The sequence below is a fragment of the Cricetulus griseus genome, chromosome 7 (genome assembly GCF_003668045.3).
Source record: "Cricetulus griseus strain 17A/GY chromosome 7, alternate assembly CriGri-PICRH-1.0, whole genome shotgun sequence".
NCBI lineage: Eukaryota > Metazoa > Chordata > Mammalia > Rodentia > Cricetidae > Cricetulus > Cricetulus griseus.
In genome coordinates, this window is record NC_048600.1 from 89,801,996 (window position 1) to 89,816,777 (window position 14,782).

General features: G+C 46.0%; 1 protein-coding gene across 1 annotated transcript in view; it reads right to left on the reverse strand.

The window, feature by feature from the left end:
• The window catches only part of Nxn (nucleoredoxin), a 141,928-nt gene that overhangs the window by 95,974 nt on the left and 31,172 nt on the right, over positions 1 to 14,782 (reverse strand). The window lies entirely within an intron of this gene.

Sequence of the window (14,782 nt, forward strand, 5' to 3'; positions counted from 1 at the left end):
ACCAGCTTCCTCTCAGATCACACCTGCATGCATCCTTCACCTACAATCCCACCCCATTGCTCGTGTTAGCAAAGCTACCTTCTCTGAGAACTGGGCTGCTGAGAACTGAACTAGGCAGGAGTGGATAAACCCGCACAGGTCAAGAAAAACCACAGATTGGAAGCCTGAAGTACCTGTAGCCAGCCCCTGGGGAAGAATGATTGAATGCAGAGAACTGTGGGAAGGGCTGAAGAGGGTGCCGAAGAGGGGCTTCTGGGAGTGAAACTGCACAAATATTCTGCTTAGGAAGGATGTGTTTGTGAGCCCAGGGTGGAGTGAGTGTGTGTGTGGGTGGGGGGAGTCTTAACAATTCTTTTACAACTGACATCTAACTACCATCTGTTGGAGGCAAGTAGGATTCCTCACATATCTGACTTCATAAGGGAAGCTGGCAATGAGATTCCAAAAAGTCCCTGTGGACAAGACAGACCTAAAAGACAGGGTGAACTGGTAATTAGCTGAACCCCATGCGCTCTTGAAGATCAAGTTATAAGCCTCCGTGTCTGCTAACAAGAGGGAACTTTCTGTGTTCAGAACAGGTTCCGTTCTGGCCACTGCTCAGCTAGCTCAATGTTACTCTTAATTTCCCTCGGAAAAAAATGCCAGGCACATCGATTACCTGTGCAGATACCACTAAACCAGGAGACAAGCGAATCACTTCCACCCTGCATTAAGACCAGCTGTGTAAATTCAACACAAAGTCTCGGTTTTAGGATCTGTTTGCCATTTACACTTAGCTTTTGTGGAGTGAAACTAGTCCTTGCACTGGGGCACTGTGTGTATGCTTTGTCTGGCTTGCACGATGTTAAGGAAAAATCTTAACCTGAACAGCAGCGTGTAAAACTTAACTGACTTTACATTTGGATACAAAACAAACAAACAGATTTTAAGCTTTTAGAGGACCTAACATGGGCTCCTGCTGCTACAGGGTAGTGATCAACTGCAGATGAGTGCAGGAACGGCCTGCCTTGAGACTGACCTCCACCTCACGCATGCCCATATGTGTGTGTCTTACGCTCTCCATGGCCACTCAGCCCAGTTCCTCCGATTACCTACCTGTCCCTCTGCTGGCATTTGAATTGGTGAGCCTTGTAGTGAAATGCTGGTTCTCATTACTAAATGTGTCCACTTAACTAGCCATTTGATCTGTGCCTTAAGCTCCAGGTCCATCCTCTCTGACTCTTGACTTTTACAGGTTTTGCTCTCACTGTGACAGCGAGCCACACGCAGACACTGTCCTGATTTTTTGCAGTGTGCCTCTCTAGTCTCTGGTTAACTTAATCCTCCCAACAATCCAGGAAGGCTGGGCTTCCTGTGTATAGTGTGAGGGAGATCAACTGGCCAGCAGCAACCAAAGCCAGGATTTCAACTCAGGATCTGGGTTAATACTGATTGAGCATTTCCCACCATACCTTGTACCCCTCAGCCCCTACAGGCAGCTCCAATTCCAGGGTGACCCAAGCGGAAGCGGCTGACAAGCAGACTGGAAAGCAGCTGGGCCACTCTGGAAAAAGCCGCATTTGGGACCCTTGCTTCATTTCCGTTTTTAATCTTCTGAAAAAGAAAACAACTGTGTAGTAGTGTTTCGTCCAAAGACAGCTGATTCTCATTTACACTTAACCTATGCTGAACTCACACACTAAATTTTAAAGTTCTGCATTCAAAAATGCATTCTGTGCTGTAAGATCTCCTTGGTAACCCTTTTATGTATATGGGCAAAAAAATAAAGGAAAATGCTTGGACCAAATCAGTGACTGGAGTGAGAATGAAACCCATTGGAAAGCCAACTCAGGAAAATGCTCGGAGAAAGTTCCAGGATGACAGCTGTGTAATAGGCAGGTCCAATCTAGAATGGCAGAGGCCTGGAAAGTCCCAGCAGAGTGGGAAAAGCACAACATTGAATTTTAAGTTCAGAGGAAGAGTTGGGCATGATGGCACACACCTGTAATTTCAACACTTGAAGACAGGAAGCAAGAGGATTATGAGTTTGAAGCCAGCCCCTGCTAAAAAGAGAGCCCTTCTCAAAATACCAAAGTATTGGGGGGGAGAAAGGGTGGGCACTAGGGACACAGTCACATAAAACAAGGGGAACAAGTAGAGCCATATCAAGAGGATAAGGAGAACTAAGTTTAACAGGGATACCTACCTGAGTGTTACTTTAAGAAAGAAAGAACACGATGGCTTCCTCCTCTTCCACCATGACACTACCCTTTCTCAAGCACCTTTGCATTCAAGCTCCCAGGAGAGCAATGGTTCTCATGAAGCCTTCTGTGCTGGGCACCACTGTATCTTGCCAAGTTTCCTTTCCATTCACAGTGCTCTCTAGAAGGCAGCCCTGGCTGGAAGCATCTCCTCAGGAACCCAACATAAGGCCCTTCCTTTGGCCTCCTCTTTCTTGGTCCTTCTAACCACCGGGATGCCTTCCTTCTCTGCACCTGGCCAAACAGGTCCAATCCGACCACCACAATATCCTCTCTAGCACACTTGGAGGTCCCGCTCCAGGGAGTCAGACCTCTGTGGATTTTCTTTTCAGACTCCCCACTGACCCTAGTCTGTTTGTATTTTTCACTCCGCTTTCTCACCTGCAGGATAGACACTTCTACTGGGTGAAGACCAGTTTCAAATCAGTTCCTGGAACTTTAATTCTCTTTCATTCCCTTTTTGGGGATGCTCTCAGTGGTCTGCCTACAGACCAGCGAACATTGTTCAGCTATTTCACGGAGCTGGTAATAAACTTAGGGAATGTGTTACCTAAGAGGGAAAACACGCATAAAATTCTGTCATTAGTGACAGCAGCTGTTCCCTCTAAGACACTAGGTACTTCGCAGTTCGCTTTTCTTCAGGGTTTCTGCTAATAACAGAGTAATCAGATGTACAAAGCTGGGTGTGGTAAATTGCACTTCGCCTGTCAACAATGATCAATTAGCAGCAGCACTTGAGGCTGTGTTTCGGACTCTGAGGCTATCTGGAGACCACATCTACTGTTCACTCTGCAGAAGGAAATGGCAGTGGTCCTGTAATGGTCACTACCTTTTCTGGAACTGTCACCCAACATGAGGCTGCTCTTCTTGGTCGGCTCCAAATGGAAGCAGGAGTGAGACTCGGGGCATTTGCTGAAGACCTGGGTACCCACCACCGGGATACCCAGGAGGCAAGTTACTGCCTCCCTGCTCTTACTTCTAAGTCAGAAATAGCCAAAGGACACCTGAGAGCCCCATGGAGTGTTGTCACAGGCCAGAAGCAAAGGGCTCCTGGTTTTCCTATAATAGCAAATGACTTATGAGAAGCCAGACACAGCCAGGCACTCCCTACCACTCAGCTGCTTGGCCAAGGGTCATCTCACCTACTCACTGCCCCGCATGGCTGGGACAGATGGGTACCTCCCAGAAGTGTCTTCCCTTCTGCTGCCTCACCTCAGTGCTCCTGGTCCTAACCCCACAGTAGCTAGCTAGCTTTAGAGATTCTTTTAAATTTGTTTTCTTTAAAAAAAATTTATTATATTTATATGCGTGTGCGCGCGCGTGCACTCACACTAGCAGGTGAGTGTAGTACACATGTAACAGGGTGTTATGTGTAAAGGTCAGAGGACAATTTTGGGGAGTTAGTTCTCTCCTCCCACCTGTGGGTCCCAGGGATCAAACTCAGGTGGCCATGCTCGGTGGCAAGCATACTGGTTTTATAGCAGGGTCTTGCTGAATTGTTCACTCTGCTATTGAACTACTGAGTTCAAGTAATCCTCCTCTAAGCCTCCAGAGTGTCTGGGGCCTCAGATATGTGCCACCGCCTGGATAACAAATTGTATTTTAAGAAAATAATAATAAAAGTTAGCTGATAACATAGCTTTGGTATAAAACAAAATGAAGTAGTTTATATAGAAATGTTTCTTTTCTGTTTCTTTTCATCCCCCAAAGCTACCATTTTTGAGGGGGTGGGGTTCTACTTTTAAGTGTTATGTCTTTTATCCCATATCTCAGATTACTTCCACACCTCTTAGATAAGGATGTCCCTGGTGCTATATCTGTCATTCTTTCTCAATGCAGTCTTAGCTTCTTTCCCCATTGCTGTGATTAAAAAAAAAAAAAACAACAAAAATACCCTGATGAAAACAATTTATGAGGAGAAGGGGTTTAATTTTGCTCACAGTTCAAAGTACAGTGCATCTTGGTGAGGAGGCCGGGGTGGCATGACCTGCAAGCGGCTGGTCACCTTGCATCCACAGTCAAGGAACAGTGCAATGAATGCACACTGTTGCTCAGTGTCATTTATACAGCCAGGATCCCAGCCAGGGAAACGTGCTGCCCTCACAAAGCTACATGTTACCATAGTCAAGCTACCCCTCGCTGTTCAGAGGCCCACCTCCCAAGTGATTTTAGATTTTTGTCAAGCTGACAACTGACATTACCCATCACAAACTTCATTCAGTTGCTTCTCTGTTACAGCTGATGACTATTTAGCATGAGACCCAACCCACCTTCTCCTGCCGTGTCTGTCCATCAATCACATGGAGCACCTGGAGAAGCCAGCTGATTACCTCAGGCTGTGAAATCAGTGAGGGGCTCTATGGAGACAAGGATGGTTGGCTCGGTGGCCATCCCAAGTAAGGAACGTGTAGATAACTAGCAGGGCACATCTCTGAGTGTCTCTAGAAGTCTGGTGTGAAAGTTAGTGAGCTGAGTGGGTGAGAGCCTCTGTTGGTGAGGACAGGTACCAACCGATCAGGGGCCCTGGCAGAGAACAAACTGACAGGGAAAAAAGTTCTCTCCATCTCTCCTGGTCTTTGGACATTCGAAACTCTAGGCTTTCCTGTCTTTAGACTCTAGGACCCTCACAAAGTTTCTGCCTTTGGACTGAGACCTGTATTCCCAGCTTCTGAGGTTCAGGCCTGGACTGTGCCATACCAGCAGTATCCTAGGGTCTCCAGCTTACAGACCCCAATTCCCCTAGTAATCCACTGTGTCTGTCCATCCATACAGCCATCAGGTATATTAAAAAAAAAAAAACAAAAAACACAAACCTAATTTTCCCATAACATTTTGAAGCGCAACAAGCATTATTTATTCCAATTCTCATTCATTCTCCCCACAACTCCCCATCAGAGTTGCCTACCTTCCTATCTGTCCCAGGCTGGCCTCAAACTCATGATCCTGTCTAAGTCTCCAGGTACTTGAGAGTCCTAGGACAGCAGGCATTCCTGGCTTACCTCCTCTTTTAAAGATGAGTCCATTCATTAGCACACAGTAAACACTGTCTTGCCACTGATAGGAACTATTTAAGACCGTAAAGAAAATCAGAGAGGAAGAGCCAGGTCCTCCTGCTTAACCAGCTCAGTTCAGTCTTCAAGACCAATTAGTGTCTGGAACCCAGGTGTGGCCATCCTGGCTGGGACACTTGTGCCGCTCCCTCTGGCTATCAGACAACTGAAACAATGGTTCCAGAGAAACTGGAATTTTCCCAGGAACCTCAAGCAGAGAGAAAGAAAAGGCTGAGCCTGGCTTTAGTCAGATCAGGGAAATTGTGTCTCAGGAAAAAGATTCACAGTTCTGGTAACACTAGACCACCGTGCAGGAGAGACTACAGCCTGCCCAGACAGTAATGGGTGGGACCACATCTTGATCAGGTCCTCCTCTTGACCAGGACCGCTTGGCTATTTATTCCCCTTGTCCTTGACTAAACTCTAACTCCCGTGTCACCACCCTGAAGACAGACTTGGGGGTCACTGGACTCTTTATTTGTTCCTCTTCCCAATGTGGTCACATTGGATCAACCTATTACTTGGCTCTCTGATTGGCATCCTGGGGGAGGGAGGCTGCGCCTAAAATGTTAGGGGTCCCAGGGAGTAGACTCCAACCCTAACAGCTCTGGTAACTAAGACACATAATAACCAAGCACATAGGAAGTTCTGGTTTTCTGATTTTGTACTTGGATTGTTGCTGGCCGTCAGAGGAGCCAACGTTTGCTGGTGAATGCACATCACGAGACAAAGGCAAGGCCTCCAGAGAAGAGCCTGGCCCAGGGAGAAAAGTCTGATTATCAAAATGATAAGCAGCAAGGGATAAATTAAATGACTGTTGGGGGGTAGCACAAAGGGAGGAGGGAGAAAGACCCGATGCCCACCTTATACTAGGCATAGAAAGATGAGAGAGAAGGACTGCTTTTCTATTGTGAGGCTCAGCATAGACTCCATCTCCAAATCCCAGACCAAATGAAAGCCTTGTACTGCCACAGGGCAGGGCAGGGCTGCCTTCAGTACCCTTCTGCCAGCTCAAGGACCGTGAGCAAATCCCATCATCTCAAACTGACTCCTGGGGGGCTTATCCTGAAATTCTTCCTTTCATCTGGACCTCCCACCAACCTAAAACAATGCCTTGAAAACACACTCAAGACCCCTACGGTAAATCCATATCCCTATTATTCACAAACGTCTTACTAGAAAGCTGTTTATCCTGAACTCTATGTGGTCAGCTTTGGAAAAATGTGCCTTCATTTAAGCAGCTTTTTCCTAAAATAAATAAATAAAAGCCTCCACAAATACCAGGACATTATCAATTTGGACTAAATTCACAGATTCCAACACAGGCAGCCAAGATCCTCCAGCCTCGAGCGCAAACATGCCTTGCCTTTTATTAATCGCAAAAATAAACAGATGGGGGACATGAGGGGAGCGTGCTCACTACGCACGTTAACAAATGACGTGATGTTCACGGGCTTCAATTAATTTTTAAGTAGGTATTTCATTTTGAACTTTATGATGATAAAAGTCATAAATGCAGACTCCGGGAAATGTAGGAAGTGCAGTAAGAAGAAAACCAGGGGTCATGGCTGGAAAAGCCTTTGAATTAGCAACTTATGGTCAATAAAATCCCATGGCTGGCCAACTTCCAGTCCAAGTTAGAACATTCTTCTATCCCGATTCCAGCGTTGGACGGGGTCGCTGCTGGCTGTCACTCATCATTACATCGTTTTGCTGTGTTCTTTAAAACCACCACAGGACTCCACACCAATTCCCAAGCTTCTGGGGATTGTCTTGTAAAAGTTACCACCTCGTCTGTATTATGTGGTCTGTGGAGAAGCCAGAGTCCTCTGGGCTTACAAATCCTGAGAAGTGGGGTTCGGGGTACCACTGGATTATTACAGTGTCAACCAGAGGCTACTTGCGGGCAGACAACCAGCAAGGAGGTTCGTGAAAGGGCAGTTCTGGGAAAGAGAGAGCTACGAAATCAGGTCAGGCAGTCAGGCAGGGTATATGATCTGGGCCCGGGAGCTTAGAAGGCCCTGGAAGCTGCTGGGGAAGGCAGAAAAAGGAGGACTTTAGATAGTGAAAAGTGGTCACATTTAAAGGACAAACAGCAGCTTCAGGCTGGCTGCAGTGACCAAACCCTCTGCAGGTGAACTACCTGCTGGTTCATCTGCTCTGTTTAGTTGAGCACCTACACGATGGAGAGCTACAGGAGGAGCTCTGTCTAACGGAGCTGAGGGACAGACACCTATGTGGGTACTGCCTGCTGCAACCTTTCTGAACAAAGCCACCACTCCGCTGCAGGCCATACACTCCATGCCAGAGACATCCTTCAACCCCACCCAGATAAAACCAAGCCACATCCCATCTGTTGTTCTCCAAAGGGTGGCCACAGTCTGTCCCCTCCCCGCACCCCAGCATGCCCAGCATGCCCAGCATGCCCCTCATATTCAGCCTACAATAGAAGTCACATATTCAGGTATCAACACTGTGTGAACATTTGTCACTGGAGGACCTGGGAAAAGCAATCTCTTTCTGTTAAGTAATAAAATAAAATAAAATAAAATAAAAGGACTGGCAAGGTGAGGTAAAGTGCTTACCATGGACCTGAGTTTGGATCCTCAAGACCCACATAAAGCAGGATTCAGCTATTATGCCAGGACTTCTACCATGAGTTGGGGAAGAGACAGGAAAATGCGCCCCCCCCATACACACACACACACACACACACACACACACACACACACACACTTCACAAGGGACAAGGCCTTTGGGGTTTTGTTTTGTTTGTTTTTTCTCCACCTTGTTTGGAAGGACCACACTCTGCCTGAGCATCTACAGCTGGCCCTGACCTGCTGAGTGACTGACTGCACACGGCCCTTCTGTGCCTCCCCATACAGCGGACCACCAGGCCCAGCACTGGATCCAGAAAAAAAAAAAAAAATCCCTCCTGCAATCAGACATGCTGTGCTCTCATGACATGCACAGCCCAGAGATCCAGTACCTAAAAACCTACAGAATGGACATTGCTGCGGAAGAAAAGCCTAAAGAAGAGACACAAACAGGGAAAAGAAAAGCAAGGGTAAAGTGGGGGTGTCGACCACCTAACTCCAACTACACAATGAGCCAAGAAAGGAGACTACTACAGATACCTGACCAACATGGGGTACAAACATGGAGAGATGGCTCGGTGGGTAAAGTGCTTGCTGCACAAGGGTGAGGACCTGAGTTCAAATCCAAGAACCTACCTAAAGCTGGATTCAACAGTGTGTAACTGTAATCCCAGTACTCCTACAGCAAGATGGGAGGCAGAACCCTAGATGCTCATGGGCCAGCTAACATGGCATATGCAGGGGTGAACAAGAGATCCTGTCTCATACAGAGTGAAAGGAGAGGAAAGACACCTGCAATTGTCTTCTGAGTGCCCCCACCAATGAACACATCACACACACACATACACACACACACACACACACACACACACACACACACACACACAAACTTACATGCTCACACACAAATATGCACATATCATAGCAGCTTTTCTTCTCTCTCTTTTTTTTTTTTTTTCAACACAGTGTTTCCCTGTGTAACCCTGGCTGTCTGGAAATCATTCTGTAGACCAAGATGGTCTCGAACTCACAGAGATCCACCTGCCTGTGCCTCCTGAGTGCTGGGACTAAAGGTGTGTCCCACCAGGTCCAGCTAACTTTTTTCTTTTTCTTTTAATCAGGCATCAGAACTGTGGGCCGAATAGGTTTTCAGAACCTGTGGCTTAGGATGGATTTTTTTTTTCTAACTAGCAAATATAAACAAATTAAAGTTGCATTCCTACAGCTTCACTTTTACTGAAAGAATACAAGTTCTAGAAATTGGGAGTATCTCAACCAAATTGTAGAACTTGGATTCAACACATGATGCCCACTGACAGAGAAGAGACACGGGACAGCTTCCCAGATGGTTGGTTTTTTTTTTGTGGGGGGGTGGTTTCAAGACGGGGTTTCTCTGTGTAGCTTTGGAGCCTATCCTGGCACTCGCTCTGGAGACCAGGCTAGCCTCGAACTCACAGAGATCCGCCTGCCTCTGCCTCCCGAGTGCTGGGATTAAAGGCGTGCACCACCAACGCCCGGCTTGTCTGGCTCATTTGGTGTGAAGCTCAATTACAGATCTCTTCAAATAGAAGAAGGCCTAAGATTAATTAAGACACGCGTGATTTTAAAAGCTAATCAACAAAGAGAATCGATCTGGAAAAGAATGTGCTGGCTAACTTGCTTGACTGTAATATCCACCCCAAAGGGTGTATGTAAATATTAAACAGCATGCTTGGGACTGGGGATATGGCTCGGCCAGTGAGAACGCTGGCTGTGCAAGCAAGAGGACCTGAGTGTGAATCCCCAGAACACATGTAAAAAGCCAGGTCTGGTCCTGCTACACCTGCTAACCCCAACACAAGACTGCCAGGGCCTGCTGGCTGCCAGCTCAGCTCCAGGTTCAGTGAAAGATGGTCTCCCAAGGGAATAAGACAGATTCATAGAGCAGGACACCCAATGTCCTCTCCTCTAGCATCCTCATACCTGCATACACATCTGTACATGCACAACACACACAGTGTTCATATGTCTACCACACACACGGACATATACCACACATGTGTACATATATCATAAAACACCACACATTTGTAAATATACCCTCCACATGTACATACACCACACACACACACACACACACACACACACACACACACACACACACACACCATAATCCATAATGGTGGCATAAGAAAATCTGAAATCCTAAATATTTATGGGCATCTCCTTTCTGGGATTGGTGAAGTTTTAGCTTTTGGAGTATTTAGAATTTGGGATTTTCTGATCTGGGATATCCAAGCAGCAAAGTCTATGGAAGTAGCCCCAGATTCCAAACAAACAGAACCCTGAGACATTTCGAAGGCCTAAGCTTTTCAAGCAAGGAGTACTCAACCTGTACATCAAAGTCTCTGTAATTTATGTTTTACTGAAAGGACAGGAGACACGACTAAAAGCATTCCAAGAAGGAAATGGCCAGAGCAAACAGAGGAATTCACATCCACATCACCCAAAAGCTGCTTTGAGAACCTCAGAGACAAGGACTACCTCAAGGTCACTGGGCACTCATCCCCATGCCCTGAGTGTGAACAGCAGCCTAAAGGGAAATGGGTGAGAAACAGAGGGAAGAAATATGCCCCATAATCAGGAAGGGCACTCACTCCTCCAGGGGTCACTGCCAGTTCAGTCTGACTTCCCTCAGCACACACCCACAAAGTTGCTGGGGTCCTCCACCCCTCCTCCCTACCCCCAACTCACAGCAGCAATTTCCCTGTTCTCAGCACAGGCTCCAGGGAGGTATCCTGGAGACAGACATCAAAGGAAGGAAAGCTGGCAACCCCAGAACAGGTCACACTGGCAGGGGAGCGCTAGAAGCCACATGAAAAGCTGAGAAGCCACAGGGCACTTTATTCTTCCTATTTATTATTATTATTACCACTATTATTATTTAAAGAGCTCAGAAATGTCTCTCGTTTTAGTTTTAGTTTAAGGACAGCAGGAAACAGCTTTGAAGTCGTCACACAGCCCAGAGCAGCACTTAGTGACAGGACAGCCAGGGAAGAAAAATGCTGCATCCAGCAGAAAAAGCCAGAGATATCCAGCACCGGATTATGGGTTGGTCTCTCCTCGATAAATAATAACCCAGAAGCCTTGCACTTGGTTTAAGGACATGAGGAAGGAAAGAGAATTGCTGCTAGATAAAACAGGTGTAGCCAGGGCCAGATTTGAAAGTTACCGGGCCAGCATTAGAAAGGCCCCGAAGAGCACCACAGCCATGTATATGTCCCCTGATTTGGAGGGGCAAGCACGGGGAGACCAGACTTGCGGGAGCAGGCACTCACTCACCCAGTGCTTCTGCTCTTACATGCAGTATTTGAAAGTGTAGGATGGGCACAGGGCAGTAATGTGGTCACGGGTGGGCAAAGAGCCTGTATCCATGTGACAAGAGGCATGTGGTCACAGTTACAGCTTATGGTCTGTAGGGAGACTTAACATGGCCTTATCTTAGCAGCTCCCACAACACAGAAGAGAGAGCACAGACCTGTCCTGCCAGGACACACACACACACACACACACATACACACACACACACACACACACACACACACACACACACACACTGTCCCATCAGGATCTGAGGAGCTGAGGTGGTGACATAAATGTATACTAATAAAGACCTGAAAGAAAGCTGGGCGGTGGTGGTGCACACCTTTAGTCCCAGCACTCAGGAGGCAGAGACAGGTGGATCTCTGTGAGTTTGAGGCCAGCCTTGTCTATATAGTAAATCCCAGGACAGGCTCCAAAGCTACAGAGAAACCTTGTCTTGAAAAATAAACAAACAAAACTGGAAGAAAAGTCTGTGGGCACCAAGATGGAGTGGGACAAAGAAGACACATGCCCTGCCCGTGGGTAGACCCAGGACCCGACAAAACTTTCTCAAGAAAAAACAATGAAGAGCACGGATCTGTGAGAAGCAGTCAAGACAAAAGCAAAACGTGGCACAGAGATACAGAGCAGACAGACCACCAGAAAATTTGGGAAAATGTATGTTTGCTTGTAAGCTAAAAAAAAAAAAAAAAAAAAAAAAAAAAGTAAGCCAAATAAAATAAGGAAATAATGGCAAATGGGCTCATAAAAGCACAGTTGAGGCTAGGGTATATAACTCAAAGAAGGAGTCCCTGCCTAGCATGACCAAGCAACAACAGTAATAAACCTGTGTAAAAGTCAACACTACCAGGAGTAAGTGTGTTTGAGTGGGCAGATTTAAAACAAACATTAGATGAAACTTAGAAGAAACGAGAGGGAAACAGGAAGGGAATTAGTATCAAAATCATCTTTTTTCCCCAGTGCTAGGATCAATCCCAGGGCCTTGTTTATGCTAGGCAAACCCTCAACCCCTGAGCTATGTCCACATCTCTGCTACACCAATTCTTCTAGGAACTTACCCTCGAAACTGAAGGCATACATAGAGTACACATAAATGTTTATAACTTCCCTGATGACCTCAGGCAGCAAAGCATGAAACTGGCTTTAGTTTTCCTTCACAGAGAAATAGTAAACAAGTCATAGTGCATGTGTGTGGTGAAACACCTTGTCACCATCAGAGAGCATCTTTCAGAGGAATACAGCCTTAGAGGTAAACATGCTCAAAATACAATCCATACCTATAAGACAGACATGGCCACTGAATGTAAAGAAAAGCTAAGGATACTTTACCTCTAATGGAGTCACTGTGGGGTGTGTGTGTGTGTGTTTCACTTTTCCTCAGTGACCCAATGTTAGTGTTTGGTTTTGTTTGTTTGTTTGTATTGAGACAGGGTCTTACCATAGACTAGAACTCACAGTATTGACCAGGCTTACCACAAACTCACAGAGATCCTCCTGTCTCTGCCTCCCAAGTGCTAGGATTGAAGGCATTATGTTAGTTATGCCAATGTTAGGTGTTTTTAAAAGGCAAATATCCTAATAAATGTTTTGGTAAAAAAAAAAATTTTAAGAGGGAAAGAACCTGGGGCTACTTTAAAATACAACAGGTCTATGGAAAATCAATTGGATGGAAACCAAAGGCAACTTTCCTCATGAAGCTGAGCCTGGACCAATCCCCTCCCCAAGTGGGATGGCCCCTTATAGCCTGTCTCACTTGACAACCCCTGAAGGCTCTTCAGAATCTTACACAGGACTGAGGGCAGAGCTGTAAATCCACAGTATGTCCGCCCCACCCTGGGGATTTACTCCGGAGCTGGCCCATCTAGCCCCATCCTCCCTGTTCTGCGCCAACATACGTCACTGCTTTAAAATAACCTGTCAATTCCTAAAGGTAAATATTAGGGTTAGCTTCTTCTCCAGCACCATAATTCTCTCTTAACTAAAATGTTTGCAGATTTTACATCTCTCAACTGAGGTACTTGTCTGTGTGACTGGACCCACTGAACAGCTGTATTAACTAGCTACATTAACAATCCAATTCCAAAGACCTCCAAGAGAAGTAGCAGGTAGGAAAAGGGAGGCTGGAGATGTGCCAGCCAGGGGGTCCCAGAGCTCACATGAAGATCTCAAAGATGCCCCACACAGGGTCCAGAGTAACCGCCTCTCTCCCTGCAGGCCTGTTCTCCTCCAGTGTACACCTTCTCTCTGCCTTGGCCAGTCTCCAGACACTGACCATCACACCTGGTCATTAAGTCCCAGCTCCTTCCTCAAAAGATCATCATTAACGGTTGTTTTAGTTAATTCCCCGCAGAGAATTCATAAGTGGGACTGGAGAGATGGCTCAGCAGTTGAGAGCACTTGGTGTTCTTGCAGAGGACCCAGGTTCCTTTCCCAGCACCCACATGGTGGCTTAGAGCCATCTGCAACTCTAGTTCAAGGGGATCTGACCGCCTCTTCTGGCTTCTGTGGGCACCAGGCATGCAGGTGGTACTCACACATACATGCAGGCAAAACACCCACATAGTAGAGTAAAATAAATAAACAAACCTAAAAAAGCTTTCTAAAAAATCTCTAAGATCCTTCCATTAAAGATAAAGAAAAAAATTTAAAAAAATACATAACCACACAGGAAAATAGGATTCACAAACCCACAAAGCAACCTTGTTTCTTTTAGGATGAATGGAGATGCACTCAGTAGTAGAGCACTTGTCTAGCACACACAAAGATCTAGGTTCCATCCCCAGAATTGGAGGAAAAAAGTCAGGTCCATATTATATTAACAGACATCAGATAAAGATAATGCATCTTATATGCACAATGGCATACTACTCAGCCATCAAGAGGGAGTTCTGATACACGTACATCAACTTTGAACGCACTCAGCTAAACAACATCCGCCAAACACAGGAAGACAAGTAGTGTAAGCTTTCAGTTATCCAAGATTGTGAGTGCAGTCAAATTCATGAGTATAGAAAGTGGTGATTACCAGCGGTTAAACAGAGAAAAAACGGCAAATTTCTGTTATAATGAGTAAAGGCTTTCAGTTGCTATGATGAAAACACACTGGAGATGACAGTGGTGGCAGCTACAGATGCCACTGAGGAGGGGTCAACTATGCTGGATATGCCTCTAATCCCAGCATAGGAGATTTAGAACAGAGAGGACTGCAAGTTCAAAACCAGCCTGAGGGAACAAGATGAAAATCCATTAAACTATGCCATGTATATTATGTCATTTTTTTTTAATGTAAAGTGTAGCCAACACTGTCCTGAAACTCATGATCCTCCTGCCTCTGCCTCCTTAGTGCTGATTACAGATGCGTGCCAGCATGGCTGGATCCTTCAAATAAATCATTTAATTCAGTTATCTACTCACCTGGAAATTACACACATACAATTTCACAGGCTAGATAGATTGCTTACACTTCCTTAAAGAATAAAGAAAGGAAGCTGGCAGAAGTGGCGCACGCCTTTGATCCTAGACCTTGGGAGGC